Genomic DNA, 21022 nt, shown 5'->3' with positions numbered 1-21022 from the left:
TGTAGGTGAGCAAACGAATCCACATATTGAAAGTGTCTGTGTGGTCTAAGAAATTCTCGAGCACACTAGCCTGGATTTTCCCTTTCTGTCATCAGTAACCTGCATTAACGTAAATACAAATAACATCCCTCTTGCTTTTGTGTGTGTGTGTGTGTGTGTGTGTGTGTGTGTGTGTGTGTGTGTGTGTGTGTTTGTGTGCACTTTCGCTACCATAGTACAGAAATAAAGACTCAAAAAGGGTAGGTTGTTTGGAGTCTTGGACAATATTGCAAAAGGATGAATAATTTATGCTAGGTTATCGCCCATTGTTGTATTGTTACAGAAAATGTATAAAGCAAGTACTCTCTCTTAACGCTCTAGGTCACGTTTTTCTTATTTTTAGATGTGCAGTCCCTGATGCATCAGCATTTTACTTGGTGCTGATTGGAAGGATTTACCTATCAGTAGGGAGAAATGAAAACTATTTACTGCTTTCCTGTTTGTTTTCCTAAAAAGTGCATTTCAGAACACAAAAGTCAATAAGCTATTATAAGTGTGGTTGCTGCCTGCAGGTGTATTCATCATGCCTTTGTCTCAATGCTATGGAATAATATTATAGTGCGGTCTTCATCCCAAGAAAAGGTGAAAACAGCTCCCTTATCAGCACTCTCAGACTTCGGCTTCACTGCTGACTTGGGGCTGCCGTTACCTGCATTACGAGTGTTTGTTGCTCGCTGACTTAACAGCACGTTCATCAATGATGCCCGTCCACTATCGATTTGTTTTTCTTTTTTCGGGTGAGGCGGAGTTGTTTTCGGCAGAAAGTCATTTGGATTGAGAATCAATTGGCTAAGCATTAGAGTTTCCTATAATAAATTCAATTAAATTCCAACTCTGAAGACATGAAGCTTTCTCACGAGTGTTTTTGTTCGACCAGTAGAATATTTCATACTGTAACTGTGTCTTGAGTTACATCCTTGTGATGTTATGCAACCATTTTAGCTTTGATTTGTTGATCTTACTTTCACATATAGGTTTTTGTTCTATCAGTAAAATGTATCATTACCTCAGTTATATTAGGAGATAAGATCTGCAACCTCAACGGAAGTTTTTAAATTGAGGCTCAAGACACACTTCTATTCCAAAGCATATGATTGATGCCCACCTCGTATTCTGTTTTGTCCTGTCTTTTTCTGAGGCCTGCCTGGCTGATACGAAGGAGAAGGATGATTTGGGACGGGTCAACGGACCGGGGTCTGACCTGCAGCACGCCAACCCCTGCATTTACCAGCCGGCGTCGTCGTTGATGTCATGCTCTTTCCGGACATTTTCAGCATCTTACCTAGTGTTTACTATTCTGTGTACAGTAATGCTAATTGTAATTAACCCTGTTCAATCCTGGAAGGGGGATTACCACATGTGAGGTCCTTTCTCAAGGTTTCTTTTTTCTCCTCACACTGAGGTTTTTGAGTTTTTCCTTGCCCGCATGCTGGTTTGCTAGTTTAAGATCAGGTAATTGTGTTATTTTGTAACTGTAATTCTGTGCAGTCCTTTGAGACATTTTTGTGATTAAGGGCTATATAAATAAATTTGACTTGACTTGACTTGACTTGAGACACCGTCTCTTATTGTCTAAAGACTTCATGACCTCAAATTCTGCTCCTAACATGGTTAATGGTCTCATGCTACTGTTTAAAATTTTTCCTTAATTATTTAATTTAAATTATTTTTAAAAACAAACAGAAATAGGTGAAAAAAGTGACATTCTGTCCCATTTATTGCACTTGTTTTGTTGGCCACCTATACTGTACTAAAATTATTTCCTCATCAACAGATACTTGTACTCCTTTACAATAATACATTTTGTTTTTTTTATTGTGTTATACAGGAACGTATAAAATTATAGGGTTTTTTTTATGATTCTAGCCTCATTTGTATTCCTTTACAAGGAGGTTACTCATCTATTAGAATAAGTACATATTAGTATGTAAATATATTTTTTTAAAAAGATAAATAATTCACATATTCTGTTTTTATTCTATAGTAATTTAGGATAACATAGTCCTTAGCAGCTCATGGATCATTTTACTCATTATTAAGTATTTTACTGTACAAAAAAAAGAGTATACTTTATTTTAAAAATAGATTTACTAATACAATATTAAAAACACATTTAACTGAGCAAAATAACAATAAGATGTTTTTTTCAGTGGAACGAGCTTTTAAAAGATGATTAGCTTTATTTTAAAAGGGAAAGTGTGTATTATTTGACCACTAGATGTCACTGTATGGTGTTGTGCAACCGGAAACGACAATACAAATTACAGTCACTCAGAAAGAAACAAACTGCACTTTTTTTCTCATTTGTTTGCCAGAATTTTAACGAATGTTTTGTTTTTTGTTTATTCGTAGCAACAAGATGGCTAAATAATTGTCAATACTTGCCATGATTTTGGCTACTTTTGATCAACTGATTAGGTGTGCCCTATTCATCATCACTCTGTTTAACTTAGTGTGAAGAGTTGCTCGATGCCAGCTACTCTAGCAGCTTAAATCCTCAACAAATTGCACTTTGACCGCTACTACGTTTGAATGTCATGTTAAGTACTGGTTAACATCGGGACAATCTTTCTGACAGAATGATCGCACATCTGGAAGCCATCCACAAACTCAAAAGTGAGCGAGGGGGACGAGGGGAGAGGGTCAATGGCCGCCTTCCTGTGTCTATGCTTCCTGCTCGCCAGACCTGCTGGCTCTCACATTCTGCCATCTTGAAAAGCTTTCAGATCCTAAATGGAGCAAAGCTTAAACTGACTCAACACAAGTGAAATGAGCACTTGTTTAACTAACTGGGACTCAAAAGCGCATGAATCACAGCCAATTAAAGGCGACCATACCCAGAGGAATCTCCCCTCTGTGCCTCTATAGTTGCCCTATCTACGGGTGATACGGCTATATGACAGCAAGGGGCAATGAAATCACACATGTTGGTGGTTTCTCCGTTTTTGTCCTGCTTTTTCTGTTTTTCCTCAGATTTTGCTCAATTTACAATAGTGTTGCAACGATAAGTCAACATTGTCAACAACCATTTTTTTTTTGGTCGACTATTATCACCAGACACGTTTTTCCAACAGAGTGACGCATCTCTATGTGAATATGATCCCTGCTTAGAGTCACTAAAGAACATTTAGCCGATTATTCGACAAATCATTTCAATAGTTGGTGACTAGTTGACTAATAAAATAATCATTAGTGTTAGACCAAGTTTGCAGTCACGTTTATACCAGTTGTATGAGCTCCATATCAAGTGTTGCAGGTGAAGCACTGAGCCGGATGTGGCCGTGAGCTAATTCCGCATTGTCTGTTTCAATGCTGCATGGCTATGTCCATGGTGTCCATTGTGCAGCGAGATAAACCAGAGCGCCGAAGGGTTTGTAACGCTGTGTGTCATTTGTTCAAACACAAAAGAGGGGAAATGACGAACGGCGAGAGGGAAACGTGGGATGGAAGCGAGGTGGACATGGAGAAAAGCAGATAAAGGCAAAATTAAGTACGGGATTGTGCAAAGTCTTGCCTGACAGATAAAACGGCTTGAGTGGGTTGCGCACGCTGAAAGGTAGAAGATAGGATGACAAGCCTTTACTTGCTCCCTTTTTTGTGACACGGCGCTTATCAATTAATTAATCAATCAAAGCTTTTAGCTAAAGACTTCAATTCCTCATGAAACTTTTTTTCTTGGATTCAAAATATCTATGTTAAATGGAAGGATCAAATTCCTGTCAACAAAAGTGAAGGGAGTATTTAGGCAGTGTCAACTACTTTTTTCACCAAGGCACACTTTTTCCAAATTGCTTAGAAATAATTTCCCCACACTAGTTTCATGTTTTGTTTTAGCTTAAACTATCATGTTCAAGTTTGTTCTTATAATCGTTGGTTAACGTGGCTCCAGAAGTAATACAGATAATTCATTTTGATTCAAACTATTCTGCATTTTTTGATTTTAGTTTCAAACTGTTTATCACCAACAAAAACAAAACTAATACCTTAATCTATTTATTTATTTTATAATTGTTTGCAGTATAATGTAAAACAGCTTTTTTTTACCGATAGTATATTTTCCTTTTCTACCTCATGATCAGATAATAAGTATAATATATAGTATAATAAGTATAAGAATATAATATGATAAAATGCAGCAACCTACCGGTATGGACCAATGTTACAGTTACTTATCTGATTGTTAATTGAAAGGAAAACATTCTGATCTACTGTATGGTTTTTGAAAAGACAAAATGGGCAAATTTCCTGTGGCACACAAGAAACTGTCTCACGGCACATTAGTGTGCCCCATAACTCTGGTTGAAAAAGACTGAACAAGAGGTTCAAATACAAACAGTTTAAAACATAACCTTTGTCTGAAATTTCAAAAAGTAATAAAATCTGAACTAAAAAAATCAAAAATATCAAAATATGGTTCAAATTGTATTTAATGTGATGTATATAATTGGAAGATGACAGAACATCAACCATGTTGGCACATTTGTCCAGAGACAAAAAAAGTTTGAAAAAGAGTAGGAAATATTTGCAACTAATCCAAACGGAATCAAATTGAATCAGTAACAGTTAGATATGACAGCTGTTTGTTTGCCCTTAGACTCATCTTATAGCAGAAGTGAGTAACGTCATGCATGCTGTAAATGCGACTTCAATGATCCGAGTGACCTCGTACTTGTCCTCTGAGAGTCTGGTTTTCTTCTCGACAAGCTGCGCCAAGTTAAAACGAAATATTCCACATGAGGCCATACATCTATGTACATCCACTGGGAGAAAGTATCAAAGTGCTACACAGACCTTTACAACTGCCACGGGTCCAAAACCTACATAAAGGCAAGGAAAAACCTAATAAATGACAGCATGAGGAAAATTAAGAAACCTTGAGAAGGGGTTGCGCATAAGGTAAGCCCCCTTTTGGGTCAATTAGGCTGCAATAGATGTTGCTAGAGCATCAACATTACACTATGTCCCTTTAAAGTAAGCATCGGTTGGAGTCAATCAGGAAATCTTCATTTGGGGCGGCAGTAGCTCAGGAGGTAGAGCGATTGTTTTAGGATTAAGGGATCCCAGTTCGAATCCCGGCTTGTCCGTGTTACATGCCGAAGTGTCCTTGGGTAAGACACTGAACCCCCAATACCCCCAATAAGCAGGTTAGCGCCTTACATGGCTGCACAGATCACGGCCGCTATTGGGAAATGTGAAGCACAATGTTCCAAATAAATGCAGATTCATTTTCATTTTTCATTTCATTTTCATTTCATTTCATCAACTGTGTTGCCCACTTGCAAGGTTTAGTGGCCTTTAAGGCCAGGTGGGAAGTGTGTTGCCCTTTTCTCTGTATTGTCATTGGTATGACACAGAGCTAAACTACCAAAGTAGGAACGTGACTACAGAGGACAAGTGTTAAGGCCTTAAGCTGCGCACTCCAGTCCTCGAAGGCAGCATGCTCTGCATGATTTTGGAGCTTTCTCTTCTTTAACTCATGTGATACAAATTATCAGGTCCTTAGCAAGCTGGTGGGAGCTTCAATTCGCCTGTATTTGAGCAAAGAAATCTTTAAAACCAGGCAGGACCTGCAGCCCTCGAAGACCGGAGTTCCAAAGTCATCCTCCTCCGAAAGGAGAAAACGACAACATTACAATACAATGTAATTAGACAATATGTTCAGGAAAATAAAGTGCATAAACTCTTCATCTGTTCCCGAACTATTAGTAGATAGTTGTTTAGACATCATATAAACACTTTTGGAAAGTTACGGAGTTGCCTTGTAAATCATTAAACATGGAGGGAGAATGATTGACGGCAGCACGGCGGCGCAGTGGTTAGCGTGTGTGCGGCACAGTTCTAAGGTCTTGGGAACCTCCTGTGTGGGTTCAAATCCAGCTACCGGACTTTCTGTGCGGAGTTTGTATGTTCTCCCCGTGCTTGTGTGGGTTTCCTCCGGCACTCCGGTTTCCTCCCACATTCCAAAGACATGCATTTTAGGTGGATTGGCCGGTCCAAATTGTCCCTAGGTGTGAATGAGCGAGCAAGTTGTCTGTCCCTGTGTGCCCTGCGATTGGCTAGCAACCAGTTCAGGGTGTCCTCCGCTCACTGCCCGATTACTGCTGGGATGGGCTCCAGCACCCCCGCGACCCTACTGAGGATAAGCGGTGCAGCTAATGAGATGAGATGAGATGAGATTGATTGAACATGCAGGCATCATGTCAGCCATTGTTTGAGTCTTTGCTTGATTTGAGCTAACAGAACCAGAAGTGACATAGGAAACCTGAAAATAGTACTAGTTTCCTTTATAATTTAACTTAAAGCTCAAATAAAGCTCCGATTATATCAAGTGCATACTCTCAAGAGCTTCTTGACTTGCTGTTGGAATCATTTGCCTACGCTCCCTTCCTGGCCTCTCTATACCTTCACTCTCTCAGAGCTCACCAAGCTCCCATCAAGGAGGCACGCGGAATCCAAAGAACAGCATGTGTGCAAACATGGGAATGGGGAGGCATGCGGCGGGAGCATTGACCTTCAAACGTCTGTACGCAGTGAACATAAAACCTCTCTTTAACAAGCTCAAAAGAAAATAACATACACAATTATGCTGCTCCCTATCAGAGGCCATTTGAGAAGTAAATCATAGCTTGCTCTCACATTTAACATCATACTTTCACACATGCACATCTATACTCTCATACAGCAGTCATACATACACCATGTACAAGAATAATGATATAATCTCATATAAACTGCTATACTCTCTTTCACACTACCATATATTTTCACACATACTACTATACTCTAGGGCTGCACGACTTTGAAAAAAAACAAAAACAATTGTGATTTTTCAGACCAATATTGAATTAGATTTGTCTATATTGTCATTGATATCACTGTTGAGAAATACGATTAGACATGCACTGCAGTGTAAAACATGTAATAATAAGACTTCGAAGGACAAAAAAGAAAAAAAGCCTATCAGGAGGAATGAACAAAAAATAATAATTACAAATTAGTGCTTAGAAAACTGACCGAAGCTATATTATTATTAATAATATTAATAATATTAATAATAATAATAATAATAATTATAATCATCATAATAACAACAATAATAATAATAACAATAATAATAATAATAATAGTAATAATAATATAACAACAATAGCAATAATAACAATAATAATAATGCAATGAAGAATAGTGCATTGCTTAGCAGCAGCAGTTATAAACAACAACAACACAAAGAGAAAGAAACCTAAAATTGTCGCAAGATTTGTTTTCACAGTTTTCTGCGGTTACTTTGTAATGGCACTCTTGGCCTGTTTTTACAATTTTTGAGGGAACTGTAGCGCCTGCAAGAGGGCAACAGGTTAAAGAGCGGGTGACTTGGATGGCAATAATCTTTTATCATATTTATGGCTTTGCTACAGTATCGCAAGCCGGCAATGTCCTACAAACTAGACAGAGAGCAGCCGATAAGCTTTTGGGCTGTGTTGTTTACTCCTTTTATATTTTTTGTCCACTCACCCAGCATACCGCACAGTGATGCTGTATATCAGAACGCTTTCCACTGTGGCTTTGTAGCAGGACACCAGCAACTGCAGGACAAAGACTAGGAACCTTCCCGTGGTGTCCTGCGAAGGGCTCTCTCCCGGGGGAGCCTTACGGATCCAACTCAGTCCACTCAGACTCGCTCTCTCTTTCTTTCTTGGTCCTCTCTCCTTCTTTGTCTCTCCTTTTCTCTCTTCCCCCTTTACACTCTTGTCTCTCATTTTCTCTATCCCTCTCTTTCTTACTCTCTCCCCACCTCTCTCACTCTCTTTTCCCCCTTTTTGCATTTTACTCTGTCTGTCTTTCTCTCTTTCTATCTGTTCCTCTCTTTCTCTCTCTTCTACTCTCCTCTCTGTTCTTCTTAGGGCGGGCGACTTCGAGAGCAACCCTGGCCCCCAGTCCAAATGCCAGTGGTGCTTTCGAACCATTCGCTGCGACCACACCCCAATCACCTGTACTACCTGCCCACGGGGCTTCCATAAATCATGCACCGGCCTGTCCGAACGTACTAAGGACTTTAGAGGCTTCGTCTGCTTGGTTTGCTTGGGTCGCACCTGGCGGCACAGGACAGTCGCAGCCCCCTCTCCTTCGGAGAACTACGGAGCCTGCCACGAGCGAGTCTGGCACTACTATGGATTACCTTAGGCGCCTTAAGTGACTCAACGACGACGACGACACCAGCAACTTCTGTTCCAGATCCTTCCTTGTGAGAACGCTCAGCAAGTGGACTCGCTGCTGGGCCTTCCTCACTACAGTCGTAGTGTTTGCAGACCAGGAGAGGTCGGCGGAGATATGCAGGCCCAGGAGTTTAACTGAGTATATTAGAATGTGTGTGAAAGCATAGCAGTGTGTCTAAGCGTGTATAGTAGAATGTGTAAGAGAGTATAGTAGGGGGAGCATGAGAGTATAGTAGTATGAGTCAGAGAGTATACTAGAGTGTATAGAAAAGTATAGTAGTGTTTGTGCATGGGTATAACTGTCTGCATGGAATTATAGTTCAGCACATGTGAGAATATGATATTTACGTGAGAGCAAGTATGATTACTTCTTGAACGGCCTCTCAAAGCTCCCTGTAAATGAGCTGAATGTCTTTTACAGGTGTGTAGATTAGACATTTTCTACATCTGCTCTTTGCTAAAATCCTTTATTTACAATCAAAGGCTGGAATCCTCCTATAAGATGAGATATGACGTGCTGTTTGTGTGTGTGTGTGTGTGTGTGTGTGTGTGTGTGTGTGTGTGTGTGTGTGTGTGTGTGTGTGTGTGTGTGTGTGTGTGTGTGTGTGCGAGTGCATGCACGCGCCATAGCCTTTTAAGTGCACCGGCTTTCATCTTGTGCATCTAAGGGCCTATCTTGATTAAAGCCTGGCCGAAAAGGCTTGCCGTTTCTTCACCGACATGGATAAACAAAATGTTCTTTTCCTTCGGGTCCCCGGTCAGCCAAAACCTGATTGTCCTAACAGCTGAGGAGCGGCCCTTTGATTGCCATCCGCCGCTGAACAAAAGGAAAGTCGAGTTCACCTCTCAGGGCCCGGATTTTTTTTTTTTTCCAAAACTCGAGTGCATATGATATTCATACCTGCCAACTTTTGAAAGTGAAAAAGCATAGTCGCTAGGGTCCAGGTTCGGTCAGCTCCAGAACGACTTGGGGGGGTTGTTGCTGTTTATCTTAGAAATTCCCCATTTCACTTGACTTACTTCAGCACATATTTAAGCAATAAACAAACTAAAGGCAAAATCATGCAAACAATTTCACTGGCACATTTCTAAGTGTCACTGCTCCATTGAATCAGTCACTTCTTTGTTTTGATTTTTTCAACTGTTCTTTCGAATGGGTCACACTGTGGCACTTGTATCTAAATGATGTCATCATCATTTTCCTAGTCATTAGGCTGCTAAGCACTTTGGTCGATAGATTTGCAGCCAGACGACTGGCAGTGCTGATATAGCCGTTGTTTGAAATGGTACTTTGTCTCCATCTTGCGGTGGGATGTTTTTACGATTTTATTTTATTTATTTATTTTTTAAGGGGAAAACCGTAGTTTCTGTGATGGCACCGTATCACCGTAGTGGGTTAAAGAAAACCGTACTCATTACGGCAAAACCGTAGTACTTGGCAGTTGTGGATATTGCTCAGAGCTTCAAAAGTTATGGTCTCTTAGCGAAAGCCGAGCAAACTTTACGGCGTGTTAAAGTTTAGTTTGCCTGACTTTTGCACATGGCCAACCCGTAATAGACGGTTCGTCTGCCAAGGAGGTTTTGTTTTCGTAGTGGTCGGTTTGTCTGTCCCTTTAAATAAAACTACGGGTTTGGCGGATGAAGCACTTGTCCAGCAGGAAGATGGAAACTTAAAAACACAGAAGCATTTAACAAAGAACTTGAAGATTGTTTTATAAACTGTATTTCCAAAATAAATATTAGTAGTTAGAGTTCCAAGTTAGAGTTCTGCCATTTGTTGACCTATCCTAATATCAAGCTACCAATGTCAAGTACTAATATACCAATGGTAGTGTGATGCCAAAATTTCCCTCCAAAAATAGATAAAAACCAATGGTTTTAAAAAACCCAACGATAAATACAAATTATTAGTACCGTATCTCCTGGACTCAAAGTATTACCTAGTTTGACGAGTTGTTTTTACCTGCTACTTCTATTTTTTATCAGTTTATGCTCTCCATAAGCTTTGGGCAGCAGCCTAGTTCGAAAAATAGAGTTCAAACTTAAAAGTTGTATAGTACCATTCTTCTTCTACTTAACAGGATGAAGAAATGAATAACAGGACAAAACCATGTGTTTTTTGAGCCAGGAGCTAGCCTTGATTTGGTTCTACGCAGAGACTACGTGTTTCATTATTATCGACCTATAAGAAATGTGTTATGAATTTTTGTCGAATCTGTGCCAAATCGGGCAGCATGGAGGAACAGTGGTTAGCACGTGTGCGACGCAGTTCTGAGGTCATGAGATCGTACCTTCCTGTGTGGAGTTTTCATGTTCTCCCTGTCCTTGCGTGGGTTTTCTCCGGGCACACAGGTTTCTTCCCACATTCCAAAATCATGCATTTCAGGTTAACTGGCCGGTCCAAACTGTCCCTAGGTGTAAGTGAGCGAAAGAATTGTTTGTCTCTGTGTGCCCTGCGACTGGCTGGCAACCAGTTCAGGGTGTCCCCTGCCCACTGTCCGAAGACGGCTGGGATGGGCTCCAGCATCCCCGCGACCCTACTGAGGATGAGCGGAGCGGATAATGAATGAATGAATGTACCAAATCGATTCTTATGTATCCTTCAGCCATGTTGAGGAACTTGCCCTGGAAAATAAAAAGGAACGCTTAGAGAATCTGCATTAACATGTGGAAATAAGAACATGATGTTTGTCGAAAATCAAGGTGAAGAAAACCAGACTTGATGATAAGGCCACTCTGCCTGCTTTTAGATTTTTACTCATTTACAAACAGAGTCCTCACAGCCTCATATGAATTAGTGGACCTGTTTGCAGGGCAGTGCAAGCTAAACACTGTTGGTGAAAAGCTTATAAAGCTTATTGCATTAGGATGACAAATCTGTTGCTCACATCAATGGCCAAAGGAAAATTATCTCAAATTCCTCTTTCAAATGACACCATTAGAAACAGGGACATGAGTAAAGCCATATTAGGTCAAGTAGATGCAGATCTGGCAGAAAAATTATCTTAAATTAGAAATGAATACATCTTAAATTAAAAAAGAAAATAATGCACATATTAAACTGGAGGGGTTTGGTACATCCAACAGGGTTAAGAACCACTGAGCTAAGTAAATTCAAAAAGGAAAATCCCATATAACATTGTGTACTGCGTATATTTCTGTCAAACATCATAACAGCGTATTTTTATTAGCAGCGCATATACTAGATCATACAACACTTTGTTCCTTTCGTTCATTACAAATGATAGGTTCAGAGGGAACTTTATCCTCCTTAATGGTCTTAATATCTTCCATTATAGACACGTTGCAAGTGACAAATGTTTAAGCCTTGGCAGAGGTCCCACTGCTCTTGGTCTGAGTGCTGTTTTATGATCTCCAAAATTGTCTGGGTGTTTTATTAAAGAACTACACTATAATTGAAAAGTTTGGGGACGTTTAGAAATATCCTTGTTTGTCAGGAAAAAAAAAACAATTTTAGTCCAATAAAGATAACTATACGCTAATCATAAATACACCCTAAATATTGTCAACGTAGTGAATTACTGTTTTACCTGCAAATATCCGTTTTTTAATACATTTATATAGGTATATAGAGACCCCTTTCAAGCAAATGGTTTGCCGGTGATCTGATTATGTTTGTTAATTGTGTTAGAAGGCTAATGGAGACTTACAATAAGTTGTGTGATTATGTTAGCACGGCTGAAAACAGTTTTGCTGTTTAGATAAGCTATAAAACTCACCTACCTTTGAGCAGGTCGAGTCTTTGGAACATCACATCAGGTGTGATATGGTTATCAGAATGGGCAGAAAAAGAGAACTTTTATGTGAACCTCGACAGTCTATAAAATGAAGGCTATTCCATGCGAAGAATTGCCTGGAAACTGAAGGTCTCCTTCAACACTGTATACTACTCCCTTCAGAGAACAGAACACAGTAGAAAGAGAAGTAAGATGCCCCAGTTCACAACCAAGCGAAAGAACAAGTACATCAGTCTCTAGATAAAAAACCCGACGTATTACAGGTCCTTATCTGTAAAACATCAGTGCTATCATATCCAGTGACTCCGGAATGTTGGGCTTCAAGCATTGCGGCAAAGAAAAAGCCATATAAAACAAAAGGCCAACAAAAGGAAAATATTAATATAAGCAAAAGAACACACACATTGGATAACTCAATTAATAAATAAAAGTGTGAAGATTTTATAAGGAACCCCAAATTGTCTAAGTCACATCAAAACTCTGAATCGTACTGAACATTGCAGAAAGTAAAAAAGTAACTCAATGCATCAAATGTTTTTATTCCTTCCTGTGATTTAGATTGTTACATTATGATCGTGGTGCCAAAACCCGGAAGAGGCAGGTAAATAGAGTGGCATTTGGAACAAAAAAGAAGCACAGTAAGGCTTTAGTCCTGGGGCATTCAGACTAAAAGAGTGCGAGGTCTTATGAGGACTGGTGTGGAGGTGACAGGTGTCTGTCGTTCTCTGCTCTCTTTTCTCCACCGGAGGCCGTAATTGGTGCTGTCAGACACACAGAAGAGGACAGAACACGGCAGCGCACACACTCCTGCCCTTCAACATGTACCCCTTGGGGTTCCCGAGGTTTGGGAAGAAATTTTACCATGCTCCCTGCCAGCGAGACGAAAGCACACACAGGAGAGTGGGTGGAGTCACGGTGGATGGGAGCAGAATGGAAAGGAGACAAACAAGCTTGTCTGGGAGAGGTGCTGGCTTCCTGGAGTGCGTAAATGATGTAAATGATGGGAGTGAAGGTGAGATTGTGACAAAGCGCGTTAGTGACTTCATATGAACGAGCCGCAATGTTTTTGGCATATGTATCTGAGTTTGCGGGGGGGGCGCACGTGGCGGTGATATAACACAGGCAAACACGGCGGCAAAAATCTATCCGTCTATCCATCCATCCATGCGTCCATCTTTATCTCAGAGTTCAAGACAGAAATATATATGTAAAATTGTGTCACTCCTTAAAGTCTTTAAAGTTGGTTGAACGTTTTGACCTAAAATTAAGATTTAAAGCTTTGACTTTATACAGAAACAATTTCTATTACTAAATGTAATTCCAAAATGGTGGTATTAGTAACGTGCGGTGAGGTTAGATTCTGATGAGCCACAGTCAGACTTACAAATAAATGAACCTACATCTTATTCATCATTCAATTGCCTGAGCAAGAAAGCAATGTATAAATTGGATTTGCTGTTTTGCTAATTCTATCATTATCTGTATTCTTCGGGACTGATGTGTGCGCAATATCCTAATCCTTGTTCTCAATATCGCCCTTTGCCATGAGACAAGATAGTTGTGCGCCCTACTTTTCATTTGCAGACACTCAGCAGAGTAATATGTTACATAATGATTGTATTGATAATATTCATAATGTAATGTGAAAATTCAGAAATTTAAAGAACTCAGATCCCAAAAATGTAAACACTGAAAATATATAAAAATTTAATATATTTGTAATTTTTATGTTTCCATGGTAACTAGTGAGGCACTGCTTCACCCTGCGTCCCCTGACTGAACATCACTGAATGGTATCATGACAATCCAACAATGTTTTTTTTAAAACACAATCTTAAATAAGACTTTACTACTAAATAACGTTTTTTTAACCTGCTGTGTGCTTTTTGTATCAAGTGTTGTAAAAAATTGCCCGATTTCATCAAATTGATGAAAAAAGATTTGTAAATATTCACGAAAATATTGCATTGTTTACACGTTCATGTGTGATTTTTTACCTCATCAGCAATGACTGTAATATTGTTAAATATCCTTAGGTTGAAGGAGATTACTACATGCTTTTAACAGGCTTTTAAGAAGCTTTGAGATGTTTTATTTGGTGGAGACTTTGGATTTTGTGGCTAGGAAATTATATGATAGCTGGAATAAAGCAGAAAAAATAAAACTATTTTGAGCTGGAACCTGGACAAAATTTGGTTTTGGATGAAGGGCAGATAATGAATTGAGTCAAAGTAAGGCAATGAGGCTGATAACTTGGGCAAATGTGCTCAAACAAGACAATACATGCTTAACGTTTTGCTTAAATTTACTTATTTATAACTAAGCAATACACTTACAACTTGCATTCCTAATCTCTTTGTAAACAATGTTTACTGCTATGTTATCAATGACATTAGTGCCAATTGTAATTCCAATCAAGAATTTTTCAACAGTGGACGAGAACCAATACATAAATAGCTCTTTTCATGAGTACATAAGGCTCTGAGACACAATTAATTTCATTGAAACTGTCTCCATGTCAATTCCAAATTTGTGTGAGGGAAGCCTATTGTAGTGCACATGAAGAGGAACCTTGCTGAGATTATGGTACTCTCCAATATATAAAAGGAATTTTTTTTTTTAGCTTACAGTCAAGGTGTCACACAAAAAACTCCGTTTTGGCTATACCATGCTAATGAATCCTTTATACAGAAGCTCATTAAATCGTCAATGTTCACTGTTGAGACACCTTTTGATGAAAATCCACAGAAATAACTATTATTACGCCAAAATGGCAGCAGAGCACCCAAAGCAGATTGATTTGAAGAGCGGTAGGGATGGGTAAGCTATGCAAAGAGCGCAAGCAGTCTCTCTCCTGTAGTCTCGCCCTGCGCAAGAAGGTGACACATTTCAGGGGGAATATTCATATGGGACACAGGCACTGGCGTTATTATTTCATAGATTTTATCAAATCATCAAATGTCACACAGTAAAATAAAACGTGCTGGAGAATAAGCTTTTGTCTGGAAAGCAATTTTAGCTGTTTGGTTTAATTTTTGAAGCAGATTTTACTGTAGTGATTTGACTTTTAAATGCACAAAAACTTAGTTGTTTTATCTTCTGCTTGTTTCTGACCTGGTCTTTTGCATAAAACATTTTTAACCTAGTAACGTCAGTTCAAAACAATAGCGCAGTGGGAATAGGAGACAGTATTTTAAGAAAGACTTGAGAACAATCAGGAGAGAAAAAAGCCATTATAGAGACATCATGGCAACGTAAGAAAAGGCATAGAGGAGGGAGATTGCAGGGAAAAAAGGGGGCTGTAATTGGAGGTGTCTGCTGTTTGTCTAACACAGAAAGGCTAGTAATGATTCCATTAGCGCCTCACACTGAGAGAGAAAGGGTGAGAGGGACGGTGACACAAAGAGACAAACCAGGCTGGTGGCAGAACGGACAGCGGTCGAGACAAACACTGAGACAAAACGAGGCAACTCGAGGGGGCAAAGAGGAGGAGATGCATACAGAACATTAGTGCAGCCAAACAATGGCCATCAAAGCGGCAAAACCTCAACAAGGAACAAGAGAGAAGGAATTCATCGTGGCCATTACAAGGCTTGTTCTCCTCCATAATGGGAGTCGCAAACGGCCATCCATTTCCTCTCTTCTCTTTGTGTGACGTTGAGCCCAAAAAGGTGATTTCAATGCATTAGCGTCGTGAGTTTTCCTGCTGGAGGACCTTCACATTGTGTCAGAGTGGGGATGTTTTATTTCAGGCCATTGTGGAGGTGTAAAAGGATGCCGCAGCTTTGGGTTGGGACGGATTGAAGCGAGATACACTGTGCAGCCTCATGCTTCGTTATTTAACATGTGACACGGATGCTTTGACAAAAAACATGCGTTCTGTGTTTTCTAAAAAGACAATTACATTTTTTTGCATAGCCACAGTGTTAATTGACCATGTGCAAACAATGGTTACATTTATGTTAGTGGATTAGTGGAGTCGTTAGCAATCTTTTTCGGAACAGAGACCGACTTAATGTCTTATTACATTTACCCAGCCAGGCCCTATTATGACATGAGTAATAATAAAATTAACAATATTAATATATGCCCAAATACACTGTGTAATCACACGACAGCTAGGGCTCTAGATGGCATGGGAAAATGTATTTGATTTCATTTCTTCATCTCTTTGCCATAATGCTCCATTACAACTTTTGGACAAGATGGCATTAAAAAAAACTATGATGATGAGATAAATCCGAATGCCTTTTCCTGTGTCATCTACAATCATAGTGGGGTTTGATTCCCAATGCATCCAATGCTGAGTAGATGAGGTCCGTGATATTTGTTGACTAATGAACCATAAAACCTTGTTGTACAGTGCAACCAAACTTTGAGTTCATTTTCGTCTGAAAGAAATGTGTGTATGCACAAATAAATATGGTTTAAGGAAAAACTCAAGCATTTTTCCTTTCTGTGTGGCCCGATACCAAACGGCCCGCGGCCCTGTACCGGTCAAGGCCCAGTGGTAGCCCACCACCGATTTGTTGCACAATTGAGTCTAAAATATATTGATTTTGAAAGGAAACAAAAATAATAAGACTATTGGTGTGTGTACATTAATGTTAATAACTCAGTTCATTAAGTTAATATCATCAGAAACGGATTAGACATTTACCTTTTTCATTTTGATGAGTAAAAAATATGTAGACACATTTCATTGCCCCAATGACCCTATTGAGGATAAGTGGTGCAGTCAATGGATGGATGGAAGGACATTTTGTTGCAAAATATTGCATATGAGCTTTGTGAGAGGATATAAATATTGGATTTGGATGACGCTAACAAGATTAAGTTTGCGGGCTCACACTTAGTGTTGAATTCTTACTTATAAATATGTATTCGTGGATAACATGCTTTTTTTTACCTAGTACACAAAGTTTTAATATTTGTGCAATGGTGGATCAGTCTTAAAATAGCACTGAACACAATTACAAAATATTGAATGCAACAGGATTCAAACCCAGAGTGTGGCAGCGAGAGCACTGAATGTAACCACCAGACGATTACTGATAAAAATTACATTTTATAATACAAAAGGTTTTTATCTCATTACCACACGTCATGTTATCAGAGATTAATGTTAGAGAATGGAGAAAATAAAAAGTTGTCCTGAAAAATATTAATCGACCCATAATAACAATATAAATAGTTTTTGTTTTTTGTTTGTTTTTTTTGCTGTCAGGGACTTTTTGGGACAAATTTCAACATATTACCTATTGTTTTCTTCTGTTGATGTTCACTGTGTTTTGTGTACTGTTAACCAATGGTTAATCTATATTTATTGCACCCTGGTCATCCTGGAAGGGGGTTTACTACTTGTGATGCCTTTTGTTCAAGGTTTCTCATTTTCCTCATGCTGAGGTTTTGGGTTTTTCCTTGCCTGCATGTTGATTTAAGATCAGGGGAAGGTGTAATTGTAACCTGTGCAGTCCTTTGAGACATTTTGTGATTAAAGCCTATACGAATAAATGTGACTTGACTTGACCCCAGAAATCAGGATTAGGGAATCGACTCTTTGGTGTACCTGATGATGAATCTAACATTGAAGGGCTTTGTAAATTTTATGTTGGTATTGTGTTTATAGTTTAAGTTACGTTACATCAATAACCTATTTTAGAAATGGGCGCAGGTATTCAGCAAAGATTGTTATTTACAATGTTTTAAATAGAATGATAGAATAGTACGATCACATCTTTCAGACCTGATTTCCCCCTATGTCCCGGTCCAAAGCCTACGATCTGAGATTGCCAGTCTTCTGGTGATCCCAAGAGCAAAGAAGTGTTCTGCTGGTTCGAGAGCGTTCTCCATCCGGGCACCGGTGCTGTGGAATGCTCTTCCCCCTGAGATCCGATCTGCAACCTCAGGGGAAATGTTTAAATCTAAGCTTAAAACTCACTTCCACTCATTAGCATATGAATAACCTACTCTTTTCGTCGGCTCCAGAGCAGAGAAATGTATAATAATATTCTGAAAAATAGTCTGTGTAATATAGTGTAATAATCTGTGAAGCCCTTTGAGACTCTTCGTGATTTAGGGCTATACAAATAAAAATGACTTGACTTGACTTAAATAGAGCTGAAAATGTCTACGACTTTGTGATCAGCACTCGCCGCTTCCCAATTGTATTTTTTGGCCTAGACACTCACACTAACACCACACGCGTGTTTTTTGTTGCTTTTTTTCAATTGTCATCATTCTTCTTTTTTCTAAGAGACCTTACAAAATGTCACAAAAAGGAGATTCTATGAAATGCAATTAAGGAGGTGAGATCAAAAAGATATTGCTGAAAAGACAGGTACTTAATAGGTGCAACCAAGAGCACAGTATCCGGTGGGTGGCACATGCACAAACTGGGACTGCTTGGGAACTGGATTTTTCCTCATTAAGTAGAGGTGGCAGTAATATATATATATATATATATATATATATATATATATATATATATATATATATATATATATATATATATATATATATATATATATATATATATATATATATATATATATATATATATATATTACACAATACTGGGTTAGATTTCATCAGATTGTGTAGGTGGTCATCAACTGTTGAATGCATGAGCAACAAAAAGGCTTCAATTGCACAAAATTTAGTTGCTAAGACTGAGTAGGTTGTTAAAAAAAGCCTGCCACCAATATGCTTGTAATAATCACAAGGGAATTAAAATTGTTTGGCACATACCAATTGATTGTTTCTGCACTAATCAGCTCATAAGCAAATATGCTTTTACTTGAACTCCCACCAAAAAGGATTTACGGCTAACAATTGAAGCCTGTCCCTTAGTAATCTACTCAGGGTATGGTATTGCACCACACAAAGGTCACATTATTCCTGCTCTTTGACCTTTGTCAACTCAGGACACCCTCACCATAGTGGCAACATACACATAAGTGCTCTATTATTGAGTCTAATCTAGCTTGTTAAATGTGGCGGCTTCTTGTTAGATGTTCTGCGTTCAAGTAAAACATGATCAAGCCGACAAGGTCACCAGGATGATGGAAGGTCAACTCCACTTTGCTGCTCGGTTTTGTTTTTAGGAACATCATGCAGTTTTTGATGGGTTCAGACCTTTAACTGACAGTATTTGTATTGGCGAAAATTTATATTATTCTATGCTTTTAATTCTTTGGTTTGGGGAGGGGAAGTCTGTCTGGAACTAGTACTAAAGAGTAGTCGAAATCACTGATAATTTGAGTCATTTTATGACAAAAAATTCTGATGATTTAATATAATGTAGCATTTTCCTTTAAAATGTATGTATTTTCTGGGGGAGCTAATAATATGTTGAGTTTTTCATTTTTAAAAGGACACCACTATGGACGATTTACACATGTCTCTAACATTCTATTTTTTTTTAATTTTCTTTCTTTATGCCACATCCCTCTTAAAAATAACATGGACAGTAAATGAAAGAAGCTGTAATACTAGTGGCGAATATTGTGTCTCAGATCCTTAAAGCAATATTTGATGATACAAATACTAAAGATAACAGCTAAACTCCAGAGCTAGATGTGTGCTCTTTGCTTGAACAAGGAAAAAAAAAGATTATTTCTGCAGTGTATTATGTGCATTAATTTAAAATTTTCAGCTGGCCATCTGCAATTATTTACCATCAGTAGAATAAAGTTTCTATTTTAGCAATAGTGGGCTGAATTGATAATACTAGCAATATATATATATATATATATATATATATATATATATATATATATATATATATATATATATATATATATATATATATATATATATATATATATATATATATATATATATATATATATATATATATATATATATAAATAGAATTGATTAAAATGATATAAAGTGCAAACACCAATTAACCATAAACAAAACTGTCTTTATGGATATGATGCATTGTAGTTTGAAAATAATAAACAATTCCTGGTGTATGATTCAATAATATTTCAAGACCACTAAAAATACCTTTTCACGGGCCACATGTGGCCCCGGTCATTGACTTTAACATATGTGGATAAAAGGTGTTTATCTTAATTCCTTATTTATTTGCTGCTCCTTTAAAAATGGAGAGAGGTTCATTTACTGTTTTATGTCTCTACTGACCGACCACTGTGCAGAATTCGTTTTAGAGGGGTCATCTATTTTTTTTTATGAATCTGCAGTATGTGCAATAAAAAAAAATCCTTTGTGTATTATCATTTGCCACATTTTTAAACAACTGTGTGCAAAACGTAATTATTATAAAATGTAATAATGATCTTATTATTTGACTAATCGTTTGAATAGTCAGTGATTGGTCGACTATTAAAATAGTCGTTTGTTGCAACCCTTATGAAAATATAAATACTGTATGAAATAAAATAGAAGATAATTTACCGAGAAAGAAGTGAGCTTCCTGAAGTTAGCCATAATAAAACAAGCAGTAGGCAGACGCGGGGCTCAAGTGCAATTGAGTTGCAGCCAGCCTCGCCATGCAATCTGTGCACATTAGAAGTGCGCATCCTGCAGCGTACAGCTCGTACTTGTTCGCTTGTCTCCAAGGCCCCTCTGCCAAGGTTTCGGAGTGTCTTGGCGGACGCTTCTCCAAAACAACCAAGATTGCGTTATCTGCCCGCGTTGCAAGTTTGCGGGGACAAATATCTATGATTTTGTTATTTTTTCCTAGAGGAAAGTGAGCCTGCAGGGACACGGCAGGAAGGCGTCTATCTAATAGAGCTTACTCCCCCAAATACACGCAGGCAAAGCGAAGCAGGCAGACAAACACAGCGCTCGTTGCACATGCCATCTGTGGAGTTTTACGACTCAATAATCGCCATCCTCGGGCATACCTTTTCCTCTGGCTACACAAACAACAACAAACACAAACTGTGCTCTCCTCAGCTCAGCTGGGAAAATGAGATATTCAAGCTGGACAAACACAAACAACCTCTTAAATAGCAAAGAAAATGCCTCAGAGCATCT

At 38.6% G+C, this 21022-nt stretch overlaps 1 protein-coding gene across 1 annotated transcript in view; it reads right to left on the bottom strand.

The window, feature by feature from the left end:
- LOC148373868 (ephrin type-A receptor 3-like) overlaps positions 1 to 21022 on the bottom strand; it is a 190246-nt gene that overhangs the window by 108076 nt on the left and 61148 nt on the right. The window lies entirely within an intron of this gene.

This window comes from Urocampus carinirostris, chromosome 1, assembly GCF_059441175.1.
Source record: "Urocampus carinirostris isolate Australia breed hairy pipefish chromosome 1, RoL_Ucar_1.0, whole genome shotgun sequence".
Taxonomy (NCBI): Eukaryota; Metazoa; Chordata; class Actinopteri; order Syngnathiformes; family Syngnathidae; genus Urocampus; species Urocampus carinirostris.
The sequence above is the reverse complement of the archived record's forward strand: the minus strand, read 5'-3'. Positions and strand labels throughout refer to the sequence as shown.